Source organism: Anopheles funestus, chromosome 3RL, assembly GCF_943734845.2.
Source record: "Anopheles funestus chromosome 3RL, idAnoFuneDA-416_04, whole genome shotgun sequence".
Lineage (NCBI taxonomy): Eukaryota > Metazoa > Arthropoda > Insecta > Diptera > Culicidae > Anopheles > Anopheles funestus.
The window spans coordinates 49,661,040-49,676,202 of record NC_064599.1 but is presented as its reverse complement, the minus strand read 5'-3'; the positions used below and the strand labels follow the sequence as shown (position 1 = coordinate 49,676,202).

The 15,163-nt window shown below is 39.9% G+C and overlaps 1 long non-coding RNA gene across 1 annotated transcript; it reads right to left on the bottom strand.

Annotated features, from left to right (window-relative positions):
- Nucleotides 1-13,950: 13,950 nt before the first annotated feature.
- LOC125769726 (uncharacterized) lies at nucleotides 13,951-14,595 on the bottom strand. The gene is made up of 2 exons (XR_007419092.1): nucleotides 14,282-14,595; nucleotides 13,951-14,208 (listed from the first exon to the last, which is right to left on the bottom strand). It is a non-coding gene; the product is annotated as an uncharacterized LOC125769726 (long non-coding RNA).
- Between the last annotated feature and the right edge of the window lie 568 nt (nucleotides 14,596-15,163).

Below are 15,163 nucleotides of genomic sequence, written 5' to 3'. Positions count from 1 at the left end.
CTCATTACGTTCATTGCATTCAGAATTGTTAAAATGAGCAATTTTTCGATTTTGATTGTGAGGAAATTTGCTCTGAAGTAAAAATAATGAAAATTTTAGACGTTATTTTTTACATTTACGCAAAATCCGCGCCGATGAAGAGTAAAAACGCGCCAGCTGTAACAGCCCTGCTATTGTGATCGTATTGGGATATATGAAAGAAAACAGACGGCGGGGGGAAGGGAAAAGAACACACACAGGATACTAGTTTTCGCTTAAGATGTTGTTTATTCCGACTCTTGACAACGACTGCCCCTTCTTACCCGCGCTCGCTGCTTTTATAGCTTACAGGTGACGCTATCACCTTTCTTTTCACATATATATGTACAGTCAATCCGCAGCAAATAGAATGTTTCTACCTGCGACTGCTGCTAATAAATATCGCTGGCCCACTATCATTTCAAGATATACGTAAAGTAAATGGTCAACAATATCCAACATATAAAGATGCATGCCTCGCACTTGAGTTGCTTGAAGATGAAAATCACTGGAACGATATGCTTACGGAAGCTGCATTAGCCTGCACTGCAACACAAATTCGACTCCTTTTTGCCATAGTGTTAACTACATCTTTTCCGGTACGAGCGAGTACATTATGGGAGCAACACAAAGATTCAATGACTGATGGTATATTGCATCGAGTTCGAACACAATTCAACGATGCAACGATACCATACAATGATGCTATGTATAATGAGGCATTGATTCCCATCGAAGATCTTTGTATTACCATTGGAAATTTAACACTTAGTCATTTTGGACTGAATTCACCAAATCGTAGTGCATCTGAGGTAATGGACACGGAAATCAATCGTGAATTGCAGTATGATATTCGGGAAATGGCAGATATTGTTGCTCGCAACGAAACAATGTTAAATGATGAACAAAAGAATGTTTACGAACGCATTATGATGGCAGTATCAACGGGAAAAGGCGGCCTATTTTTTCTGGACGCTCCAGGAGGAACTGGCAAAACATTTCTCATTTCGCTAATACTAGCCAAAATACGATCAAATAATGATATCGCATTAGCTGTTGCATCTTCTGGGATTGCTGCAACATTATTGGATGGAGGAAGAACAGCGCATTCAGCATTTAAGTTACCCTTGAATATTCAAAGTAGCCCAGACGCCATATGCAATATAAAAAAACAGTCTTCCATGGCCAAGATTCTACAACAGTGCAAAATAATCATCTGGGATGAATGTACTATGGCACATAAACATTCGCTTGAAGCCTTAAACAGAACACTCAAAGATTTAAAAACCAGCAACAAACTATTGGGCGGTTCTCTGGTACTGTTATCAGGTGATTTTAGACAAACACTTCCTGTCATTCCACGGTCTACTTATGCTGACGAAATCAATGCCTGCTTGAAATCATCACCATTGTGGCACCATGTTCAAAAACTCCAGCTAAGCACTAACATGCGCATTCATACACTACAGGATCCAACAGCTGTTACTTTCTCCAACCAACTGTTAGATATCGGGAATGGAACAGTTGCTCAGCATGAAAATACTGCTTTTATAAAATTGCCAACGGGTTTTTGTACAATTGTTTCTTCACAAAATGCTCTCATTGAAAGCATATTTCCGGAGATACAAACCAATTACGAAAATCATAAATGGTTAGCAGAAAGAGCAATTTTGGCTGCCAAGAATATTGACGTCGAAGAATTAAATTACAAAATTCAAAATACTTTGCCAGGCGATTTAATCACATACAAATCCATCGACACTGTTTGTAATCCCAACGAAGCTGTCAATTATCCAGCAGAAGTTTTAAACTCTTTAGATTTACCTGGCATTGCTCCACACCTTCTACGCTTGAAAATTGGATCACCAATTATATCGCTTAGAAATTTGAACCCACCGCGACTTTGCAATGGAACACGCTTAGTAATTAAAAAATTAATGAATAATATTATTGAAGCCACTATTTTGAATGGAAAATTCAAAGCCGAAAATGTACTAATTCCACGGATTCCAATGATAAAAACAGACTCGCTTATTGAATTCAAACGCCTTCAATTTCCTGTGAAACTGGCCTTTGCAATGACAATAAACAAGTCCCAAGGTCAAACGATGTCGGTTTGTGGATTGGATCTAAGCACATCATGTTTTTCACATGGTCAACTATACATATGTTGCGTGTTCACGTGTGGGAAAACCATCCAATCTATATATTTTAGCCCAAAACGCACTAACAAAAAATATTGTACATTCAATTGCACTTCGAAATTAGTTAAGAAATTGCAAACCAAACAAAAATATTTATTAAAGCTATTGTCCTAATTGTATTTTCCTATCATCAGTATACTGATGAAATTAAATAAATAATATTAGAACACTTGAATAAACCTATTGCATACAAATTTAAGCAAACCAATACTTTTTCGAAAATAAAAAACGATTAAGATAATAACAAATACAATAAAGAAACACTAAAAAAGGATTAAAACTGTTGTGCACAACAGTTAAATGTTAAATGTTAAAAAATATGTGCACATGTTGCGCACATAAAAAACTAATGTGTAGAACGAATAAAATGTGGTAAAACGAGTTTTACCGGGACATTTAGTTACTAGATAAAATCGTTTCGATGGATCGGTGTACGCATCAATAAAAAAAATATAATAAATATGATGTTGATTTATATTATGGCTGTTGAGATTTATATTCGCGGCCGACATAATAAAAAGAACATTATTGTGATCATACACTAAGCCATCGAGTTTATTCAGCAAGATATTTCCTGCGATCACAATTAAACTAAAGCCTAAATAAAACTAGTATTAATAATTAATGTTCACACGATAATGGAATTATAGTTTATAGCAGTGATGTCAAACTCATTTTGGATAGCGGGCCGGATTGCAAACACAAATTATCTAGCGGGCCAATATAGGTCGGAAGGGGAGGGAGAAGTCGGAAGGAAATAAAATACAACAGTTATTTGGACTTTAAGAACGATGCAAGAGCGTGTTACTTAAGTATAAAAGAGTACATACACAACATATACAAATTATTCCTCAATTTTCCAAGCTAAACCTCACTCATCCCAGATAATAATCGATGTTCTCGTTCTTCCTTCGCGGGCCGAATTCAAAGACCTCGCGGGCAAGATCCGGCCCGCGGGCCATGTGTTTGTCTTGTCTGGTTTATAGCATGAATTTTATTTGAATTCCGTTTTGAATTTGCAACATAACGATACATGACTTACTAGGAGTTATTAGTATAAATCGGAGGCACGAAGTGAGGAATAGGAATAGGAAAATGAACTCAACGAATGAACTTAGAATGAACTATGTAACCGGGCAAAATAAAAAACAATAGCAAATTGATCCTCTAACGTGTAACACGAAATTTTCCCCAGATATCACAAGTTTCCTCCAATCACACCCGGTGAAATTTTCTACATTTGGTTCTCTTACGAATGTAAACAGTCCGACCGAGATGGATACAAAACATCTCAGAGCTTGCGCTGTTTCTCCAGGGCTGTAATCTCGCCTAGAGGATCCCGAAGGAGCCCGAAACAGCGTTGGAGCGATGACCGGCGAGATGGGTTGACGACCGGCGCTAGCGAGGATAAAAGTGTGCGTCGAAGCGTGATACGCACTTTTCGATCATAACTCGCAGAGAAGACACAGTAATTTTTTTAATTTCCGCTACACCCGTGACCAAATAAAGAATGTTAAGAGAAATTGTGCCGTTTCGTGTCGGAAAGTAGATTGGAAGAAAGGTCCTGTTGCGAAGACGCAACAGCTTCTTCAAACTGGATAGTTAGAGGAAGCATTACGTGCAGTGAAACTTGCAGCAGGACACTACGTGACCACAAATCTTGGGAAAAACGGCACTTCGTGACCGTTAATGTGAAGCGTTCTTGAAAGTGTAATTTTGGCTAGGCTGTCCGTTGTGTTAATCACTGTGTAACGTGTGATTGCTCCGCTATCACGAGCAATCGGAACATTTGTTAATTGCTTGTCGATGTTAATCGTGTTGCCACCAAAAAACCTACCATAAATGCTGCAGTTTGTTCGGATAGAGTGAAGAAAAACCAAACTCGCCATTTCAAAATAATAATGGCAGCCATAACTGCAATAGCACCCATTGCTAAAATTGCGCCATTGGAAAGACATTCTTGCGTACAAGGTTGTACACGATTTGATTGAGATCATCTTGCGCGCCTAATTTTGAAAGGAAAATGGAGAAGTAACTCAAATCGGTTCAAATAAAAAAACGCCAAGCTGTGGAACTGGTTAAGAACATTGAGAAGTTCACAAGTGAATATACCGAGGACCAAGCGAGTGAAATATCAGTATGCCTAGAACAGTTGGAGAAGTATTATGAAGATTTTCTCCAGGCAAACGCGAAAGTGTCGGAGTTAGATGAGGATGCGGCTGACACGTATGTGATTGACCGTTGTGATATGAACACGCGTTACTAACGCGTTAAGGGTTTCCTTCTACGAAGACAACCAATCAACCCCGGCGTGATTAGTGATTCGTTGTTGATCGCCAGATCAACGTTGAACAGTTCGGGACGATCGAGTGCGGTGAATTTGCGGTTGCCAAAAATCGAATTACCCACGTTCGACAGGGATTCGACAAAATGGCTAACGTTCCGGGACAGATTTGTGGCGATGATTCTTCAGCGGACAATCCTAACATCATGAAGCTGCAATATCTGCTGTCATCGTTAAAGGACGATGCTGGTTTGCTATTCGAGCATACCACCCTAACAGCAGATAATTATGACGTTACGTGGTCTGCCTTACTAAAGCGATACGACAACCCGCGTACGCTTGCTCGCGAATATTATCGTAACATTCATCACCTGCCAACTGTGAGCCGGGAGAGTGTGGACGAGCAGACACACCGGGTGGATGAATTTACGCGCCATGTTAACGGGCTGAGGAACTCGACGAACCTATGCACTACTGGGATACGCCACTCTGTAACCTACTGTTGATAAAATTGGACCCTGTCACCATCCTAGCTTGAGAAAACCAACAAGTCAACAAGCTATCCGAAAGATAAGTAAAAGGAATTAGTAGATTTCTTACATGATCACATACGAATACTCAAGTCTACGCGTAAGTTTTCGTATAACGTTGAGGGGAAGATGAAGATGTTGTTCGGTAACAACAGATCATCCGAACAGAGACCAAGGGTGGTGGGTAACACAGCAACAGCACGAAGGGCGTCACCGAGTGTTCCAGCACCACAGCCATCGTGCATTTTGGGTTGTGCGGATGCACACCATTTGCGCAATTGTCCAACATTTGCAAGTAAGGACGTACAACAACGACGTGAAATGGCCACACGAAAACGATTGTGTTGGAATTGCCCTAATCGCAATCACCAAGTGAAGGATTGTCGATCGTCATAGAAGTGCACTACGTGCCAGGCACGACATTATTCACTGCTTCACGTAAATCCGGTAGTGACCATTACTGCCCAATCGGAGGAGGAAATGGTGTTGCTGGAAACGGTACTACTCCACCTTGTTGATGATTATGGCAACAAGTTTGATGCTCGGACTCTTCTCGATTCGGGATCAATGTGCAATTTTGTTTCCGAAATCATGGCACATCGGTTACTGACACCACGGTCACAAGTGGACATTGTCATCTCAGGTATAGGGCAAACGAGACAGCACGTGAAGGGTGCCATTACAGCAATGAAGGATGCAATCAAGGGACAACGATTTCTCTGCACCATTGGAATTTCTTGTGCTAAAGACTCCGTCAGCAGAAATTCCAACCTCACCGATAAATGTAGAATCGTGGAACATCCCGAACGTAATGCTCGCAGATCCTACTTTCCACGTTCTCAGAAAGGTAGATGTAGTCATTGGTGAAGATACGTTTCGGGAATTGCAGGAAGCAGTCGTTGGATAATGGCAAACCATGGTAAATAGAACCCCCTTTGGATGGGCGGACTCCGGGAATACTTCCAAGGGCACCAGGCCCAGTTTGAAACTAAGCCATATGGCTGCCAACGAATGCGACCTAGAAGCTCTACTCCGACGGTTTTGGGAGACTGAGAGCATTTTAGAAGGTCTCGCGATGTCAGTAGAAGAGGGCCTGTGCCCTCAAAATGACTTGCTCACAATAATTCTACGATTCAGAAAACATGCTGTCGTAATGGTGGCGGACGTCGAGAAAATGTACAAGCAGATTCTGCATTATGAGAAAGACCGGCAACTATTGCGCATCCGATATGGAGAACATGTTACCGACCCCATATTAACGTATGAGTTGCAGACGGTTATCTACGGTATGGCTTCAGCCCAATTTTTTCAAGTCGTACGTTGCAGCAGATCGCACATGATCTCAAGACCGAGTATCCCAAAGCAGTTGAAATCGTGCTTCATGATTTTTACGTGGATGACTTGGTGACTGGGGCAACTGATGTAGCAGAAGCCATCGAGATTCCAAAACAAGTGTCGTCAATGTTAGAGTCGGCTGAATTCCCGTTAAGAAAGTGGGCATCGAACATCCCCGAAGCGCTCGAGGGTGTGCCAAGTGTGGATTTGGCCGTTAAACCAATTCTAGACTGGGAAGAAGATCAGGAGGTGTCACCATTGGGCCTGGTTTTGGAGCCATCCAACGATATGTTTCGTTTCCGTGTCGATCTGCCGCCCCGTGCAGAAGAGCTGACACGAAGTCTCGTGCTATCGTACACGGCCAGAATCTTTGATCCTATCGGTCTGTTAAGACCACCGGTAATATTAGCTAAGGTGTTCCTTCAACGCTTATGGAGAGAAAAGCAAAATGGGAGGAAACCGATAGATTGGAATTGAGCACTGCCAGAATGACTACAAGATGAATTAAGGGAGTTCCATTCTATGGTGTATGCGTTACGTAAACTACGAGTTCAAGGAGCATACGAAGCATGCTACTACGTGCGGGCAGAATCGACAAAGGGCACGACGGTTAGATTGTTAGCTGCTAAGTTTAAGGTGGTATCTATCGTTGGCAAACACACATTCTATTCCTAGATTGGAATTACGTGCATCACGGTTAGCGGTATAATTGTTCCAAAAGATGATTCGTGCACTCAACATATCATCGACTCAAATCATCACCTGGAAGCCGTTCGTTGCTAACATCGTGACACAGATACAAAAAGAAACAAGAATTTCTTGTTGGCGTCATGTTCCTGGCAGTGATAACCCGGCGGATGATCTATCGCGCGGGCTTAAGCCTGAAGAGTTGCTGCAGAGTGGACGTTGGTGGCAATTGAAGATCTTCGCCAACGGTTTTGGCTAGTAGGTGGTCAAAACCTGGCAAAGGCTGTTTGCTTCACGATAGTCGGTTTGTTTTTTAAACAAACGTGGCATCGATGATAAATGTGGCAGATTTACCAACGTCGAGAGTCACTGCAACCAGACCGTTCTCGATCAGCGGAGTGGATTACTGTGTCCCATTTATGCTTAAGTCGAGCATCCGCAACCTGAGTCCTAACAAAGCATACATCGCGATTTTTGTTTGTTTCAGGACCAGAGCGGTACACATCGAGTTAGTCAGCGACCTAAAAACAACGGAGTTCTTAGCAGCACTTCGTCGTTTTATGGCACGCCGAGGCAAGATGTGCGAACTACATTCCGACAATGTGACGACGTTCAAGGGAGCTGCGCATGAGCTGCATCGGATTTACGAGATGCTGAAGACCAACGACACTGATCGTCGATCCATCCTCGATTCGTGTGCCAGCAACGAAATGGCATGGAAGTTCATACCACCAAGAGCATCTCATTTCGGCGGGCTGTGGGAGGCTGCAGTCAAATCGGCAAAAAAACATATACTGCGAACGATAGGTATCACTAGTATCGATCAGGAGAGTATGCTCACCCTGATAGCTCAAGTCGAGCAATGTTTAAATTCACGCCCGTTATTTCCATTATCAGATGATCCATCCGACCAAGAAGCATTAACACCTGGTCATTTTCTAATTGGCAGTAGTATGCCAGAGTTACCGGACGTTGATTTGAAGAACATTCCTACCAACCGTTTGAGGGAGTACCAACTCGCACAGAAGCACTTACAAACGGTATGGTCTCGATGGTATCCTTAATACGTCCAGCAACTCCAGCTTCTGATCATCAAAGAAGACAATCTTCACTCGACTGTTTGGCCGCTGGGACGCATTACGGCGTTACACCCGGGAAAAGATGGTGTAACCACCACCAATCGATCATAACGAGATAGAGAATTAAGCATAAGGTTACACGAACGTAATCAAAACCGAATTGGAACGAAATGTCAAATCATCCATATATACTAAGCACTAGGATACTATTAAAGCATGAAATTAGGATAGCAGTTTTCATGGTTTTAAAAGAATTCCCGGCGGCCGTCAGCAAAAACACACAATCTGAGGCAAATGCGGTTTATTTAATGCAATTGTATTCTTTTAGTTAAATTTTAGTTTCATTTGCCTGAAAAAAAATTGGTCAATAAAGTTTAGATTTAAAGATATGAATTTATAAAAAAACGTTAGTTAACCCATTATTTTTTTAGTTACAAAAATCCGATTGACTTTAATTTTGATTTTGTGTGAATTATTACGAGTTTCTTTCTATAAAAATTTTCATAGCGAGTTTTCCAGCGAGTTAAAGCGGTTTACATCCCAAATGTATGCACTTTTTCCCTTGGTTAATTATTTTCTGAACACGTTGTGGGTACTCTTTCAGATTATTTTTCAGCATTATGGGAAAAATATGGAACCTAACAAGAGATTAGTAAGGTTTTGTTGCAAGCAAAAATCTATGATGACTTAAGTTAATAAATTTATAAAAAATCGTTAAACAATATTTTTTATTCTCTCGAATTTTATTGAACATAACTTTCATCAACCTCTTCAACTTTTTCGGCTACTCTCAAAAAACTAGGTGTTGAAATTTACTAGGATTTGAAAATTTGAAAATGTGACATACTTATAACATTCGTCAATGATACGATGATAGTTTCACTACAAACTATCCACTACAGCACCAGTATCTCTACAAGAAGTAAAGTTTCTCAAAAAAATAACACCATCATACAACATGGCAATACGCACATCGTCCGGTGCATTTAAATCCAGCCCGATTGTTTCGATGCGAAAGTGGACTTCTTGCCCTCAAAAATATTATCTTCTACAAAATTGCAGCTGCAGAAACTCGCCTCATTGAAAAAGGCTCTACCACCACAGCATTCATAGAACGCGCAAACAATAAAATACAAACACTCAAAGGACCATACCATAAGTAGCTAAGCTAAAACATCTCAACGATTGTCCATGGTACCAACAACCTCCCAACATAGACTGGCACTTCAAACATAAGCTTACAGGGTTTTCCAGCCCAGTTCAAATATATAACGGGAGGTTTCAAATTCGTAAAACGCAAAGTGAAAGAAGCACGACAGTATTCAAGTATGGAAAGCCAATTCAAAGTAGGAAGTTAGCACCTCAAAATCGTAACACCAAATCTCAAATCCAGCAGTTGTTTACCCCAACTGACGTTTTGACGGCTCTTCGAAACTATGGGATAGCGGGAGCGATAAGAGTCAACACATTTTTATTTGTTATGAATTTCAAGTGCTTAATAATATATGTATAATAAAACTATTCATTAATATATATATAAAATTTTAATATAATTTTGTATTAATTATTAATATATAATTACGTATTACGTTGAATGCACTTTATTATATACATGTGTTCCAGTCGGCGGTTGGATACAAAGAGAGCGATTCGCTGTACGGTTTGCGTTGACGTCTCAACGCAATCGTTCTGCCAGTTGTGCTGTAGTTCGCTGTTTGTTTATAGTCCCTAGTTGTGTACTATGAACTATGAGTACATAGTGATAATACAACTATAATTATATATTAAATGTTTAATATTTTAATTTACTTTTGGTAAATACTGGTGATTTTTATATATCAACAAAAATACATATTTTGTTGTTATAATTATAATAAATTATATGCAACTAACAAATAATATTCAAATAAACTTTTATATTTTATGGTGAAAAAATATAGTAGTCAAATCAAAGGTATGGGTTTTCTTTTAATTCGATTATTAATTAAATTCAATCAACCACTATCAGAAGTGATAAAATTAAACTATGACCTAAAATAAGCATTTGCTGATAGTGCTCACAGCACAGGATTCCGATAATCGTGCCGAATTGAATTGAATTGTGCTGGGGCTTTGAGGTAAGTGTACCTACTTGAAACATTGAAGTACTGTGCATGCAGATGCTGAAACAAGTGCTTGATTTAACGCTAGTCTTTGTCGTTTTCGGTAGCTTGCGCTTGCAACTAAATTAAAACAAAGCATATTTTATTTTGCGGTATCATAAAATGAGTGACCAACAAGTGAGTGATGCTACAAACGAAACACCAAGTTCGGAAAATTCATCCTTGGCTGCAAAACGAAAATTGCAAACTACGAGCAACGCGGATCGAGAACGTGTGATCAATGCACATCAAAACGGTTGCACCCCGGCTGTTATTTCCAAGACGCTCAATATAAATATATCAACGGTGTACAGCATCATAAAAAAATTCAAAACTTCGTTTCAAGTCGAAGCATCGAAGAGAGGAACAAAACACGACAAAAAAATCAATACGGAAGTTGGAAACAAAATTAGGGAATGGATAGACGAAGACGCTACAATAACGCTACAAAAACTTTCCCAAAAAGTGTTCCAAGACTTCAATCTTCGTGTGAGCAAACCTACAATTGCTCGAGAAATCAAACATTTCCATTATTCTTTGAAAAGAATTCAAAAAATTCCAGAGCGGAGAAATAATCTCAGCACGATAGCGGTCCGCAAACAATACGCCACACGTTTTTGTGCACTTCCCGGTCAAATTCCCGATACAAATGTAATCTTTGTCGATGAAGTTGGTTTTTGCGTTAGTATGAGGGCCACTCGCGGAAGATCAGCGATAGGAAAACCAGCCGTAACAGTGGTCCCCCAAATACGTTCCAAGAACGTATCGGTTGTTTGTGCAATGAACCGTGGGGGCATCATACACTATGTCACCAAGGATAGGGCGATCAACCGAGAATCGTTCTTGAAATTTATTCTAGAGCTCAAAGTTAGGTTGGCAGTACACTACACTGGTAAATTCATTTTCGTGATGGACAATGGGTGGAATCGTATAAGCTTTCGATTACGATCGAAATCGAAAACTCGGGAACAAATGTTCATTTCGGATGAACAAAATTCACCGCGGCATCGCGTAAGCCTTGATGAGTCGATCGAAATCGAAATCGATATGTCAGTTTCGACCTGTAGACAAAACGTGAGTAAAACATCGAGCAGTCGACAACTTTGTCGACAATTGGTATCGCCAACACTACATTTCGATCGAAATCGTTTCGATGAGGAGAAGACCTGTCGAAAGCTAGGAGAAGCTTTGTTTTTGAATCTGTTTGTTTGTAGTTTCAGTTCAGATTTATACCAATTTATTTTAATTATGTATAACAACGGTCAGGAAGTCAGGAAAAATATAAATATAAAAAAATCCGCATTTAGAATAAAAAAAAAAGTCTACATCGTTGATTAATTAAACAACGTGTAATTAATTCATCCAATCATAATAAGTGTGGCGGTGCATGCAGAGTTGTAGTTAACATATTAACCGCTGCGTTTAGTTTCCATTGCTGTTCTTTCTGCCAGCAGTTCTTCGTACATCGACGGCGAGCGAGCTGCGCCTACACGATCGAACGATGTCATTCCGTAATTTTCGGCGATATTTAACTAGATCTACAGTATTGTCACTATAATTACCACTAAACAGTAAAATTTAGGCAATCATCGTTGTAAATACACTTATTCCGGATCGCAACACAGCTGCTAGCAGCAAGCACAAATGTAAACAATCGTGGATTTGACAGCTACAAAACTGCTTGACAAGTCGACCGCGCGTGTCGTCTCGATCGAAATCGTAAAACCGTATGCGATACCAATTTCGAGTCGATTTCGATTTCGATCGACAATTCTGATTCTATAGAAATCGAATCGAGTTTTCTTATACGATTCCACCCAATGTAGCCTTCCACAAGTGTGTTGAGGTAAAACATGCGCTTGAAGAGGAGAGAGATGAGGTTTGGTATTTACCACCTTACTCCCCTTTCTTAAATCCAATAGAAAATCTTTTCAGTAAGTGGAAAGAAATCACAAAGCGTGCAAATGCAAATTGTGATTCGGAATTGTTGGATGCTATAGAGCAAGGTGCATCATTGGTAACATCGATAGATTGTGAAGCATATGTACGACACATGTGGTCCTATATTCCGCGATGTATGAATGATGAAGAAATCATAGATTAGTTTTTAAACAAAATATAAGTTAATAATTACGAAATAATAGTAAGTTAGTTTTTAGAACATTTGTTACCTAATGAATTATGTATGAAGTTTTAACTAAATTGAATTATTGAATTAGGCATTGAATTATTTAATTATTGAATTAATAAAACATATTTACGATAAAATGAGGTACGTAGTACAATTATGTAAATGAAATAAATGTTTCATGAAATGAAATAAATTCATAACAAATAAAAATGTGTTGACTCTTATCGCTCCCGCTATCCCATAGTTTCGAAGAGCCGTCAAAACGTCAGTTGGGGTAAACAACTGCTGGATTTGAGATTTGGTGTTACGATTTTGAGGTGCTAACTTCCTACTTTCAATTGGCTTTCCATTTGAACTGGGCTGGAAAACCCTGTATATCAGGATGCAATAATACAATAGCAAAAATGGAATTCACTAAAAAGATACAAACCACATATCAAAATTACAACCAACTCATAAAAATACACCAATCCAACATTATTTTCACTAGTAGCGCAAGCATAAAGAAAGGAGCCTGTCGCGATCCATTTGTTATTTTGTCGCACTTAGTTTTATTGCACTTATAATTTATACATCTCGTACGTACCCACTTTCCCCGAACTTCACCAGATTAAAAAGAGAGCGTGAAACCCACCTTGCGCACACTTTTATATGCTGTGGTGAGTGCCTCGCCTGGCACTCTCTAACTTATGAGTTCCTAACTACTTAACGAAAACTATTACAGTGCGTGGCTGTGGCATGACGCCACAACACATTCTTTCAAGCTATAAGCAAGTGTTACAAGCAACGAAATTTCCGACACATTAGCGCTTATTCCCATTACCAAACGTCTTCTCAAACGTCGCGAAAATGTCACTTTAGTATCGTGACTTTCCGTTTAGCTCTCCGTTTAGCGAAATCAGACGTTTCAAAATCGTTGAGGATACCGTGTCAAACGGAACGTCAAAAATGCATTACAAACGAAAACTTTGTCAAACAAAAACGCCATTAGACAGAAAATTTTCCGTAAATAAAGTGTAACGGAAAGTACATTTTTTAGTAAGAATTAACTATAAAAAGTGATTACGGAGGGGTCTTGCTCTTTTGTAACTCATTATTAATACGAAATTCAACAGTATTGACGAGAATTCCTAAATGAACTCAGCAAAATACGGAGCGATGGATAGTTGAAATTTTCAAGCAGCAACAACAAATGCTTGCGCAAACAAGGAAATTGCAGAAACAGAAGTTTGTTAATCGATTACGCGAAAAGGTTGAATGGTAGAATTAACTTACACGTCCTTCCCAGGCAGCAAAATCGCCGATGTTGCATGAACTTTTGTATGGGAGCAACTTCCCATCTGGCAGGAGTAACTCAAAGTAACTCAAATTTCACTCTCAAGCCAATCTCAATGCACTCTCATTGGGCGAACGCTTGAGAGTGATCCGATCGGTTTATATACCGAACAAACCCGATCGTTACCGAAGCGACCCGATCGTGCGCCTGCAAGATTACAATGATACTTTTCTTTCCAACGTATCGTACAGTCACGTACACAAAATTTTACTCGTATAATATTTTTTTTATTTTATGATTTTTTTTTTCATTATATTTTTTAAATTACAATATTTCATTCGCGCTTTCACTGTTTTTTAACTAGCACAAATATGTGAATAACTCACATTTATCACTAAATAACTTTAAAACACATGCATGACGGAATCATGGCTGTAGGTGATCAACCTTGCTGCACTGTTCACTGGTACACATGCCACTGACGATGCGTTTTTAATCCAGCCTTGAATGGTCTTCTGAAATACTTGAAATCGAAACACAATAACATAATTAGCAACGAATAAATGTGCTGTATATTTTTAAACACTTTTACTTACCTTTCTGGCCAAATTGCGTTCATATTTCACAATTTTAAACCTTCTGAATTCAACACGTCCATTTTGCACTCTCTCGGATCACCAAGTCCGACAACGCGGACTGTGTGCATGTGCGTGTTCTTCGTTTGCTTCTTCCTTTTGTCTTTTTAACTGTTCAAAAATCACTCTCGGGTCGCTCGGTCGGCACGATCAACACCAACACATTGACAAAACCGCTCACCACAGGGCACGAACGGCAAAAATCACTCAAAAATAGCGAGATAGAATGATGAAAAAGGGAGAGGTCAATATGAAATCTTCGGAAAATGTCATGTGGGTTCATCCAATTTCTCATCATTATGCCAGCAACAGCAGCACGGTCGATGAGGTTCATGCGACGCGTCGCGTGGGGTGTCATGCAACATTCAAAATGAATCTCATCATTTTACCCCCACCCTTTCGGATCGTAAAAAATGAGAACACGAATAATTCTCTCTTCACTCTCTTCCTTTATTACTCACCGTTTTTTGCTCACATATTATTGGGTAACCCCCCTCAGTACTGCCGCCAGCTGATCCTCGCCTCTTCGTACCGCTCGATCCTTCCTTCCTTCGGTCCGCTCAGCCGCGCGCGCTTGCCTTCCCTCTCGTCACTCGTACGTCTTCCTTCATCCACAAGGACTGGCTTCCTTGGAAATGCGGTGTACGGTTTTTGCGGCGCCCGATGAAAAGCTGTGTGAGAAAGCGAAACAAAGAACACTTTTTATACACTGATTAGAACTTGCGATCATTGCAAACTTACCAAAACTTTCGTCGGTAAATTAAATGCACGAAAACTGCATCGAGGCCGCCTGCATTCCCGTCATGTTCAGCTGCATGCTCCAATGTTCCGCTTGGTCCAGGA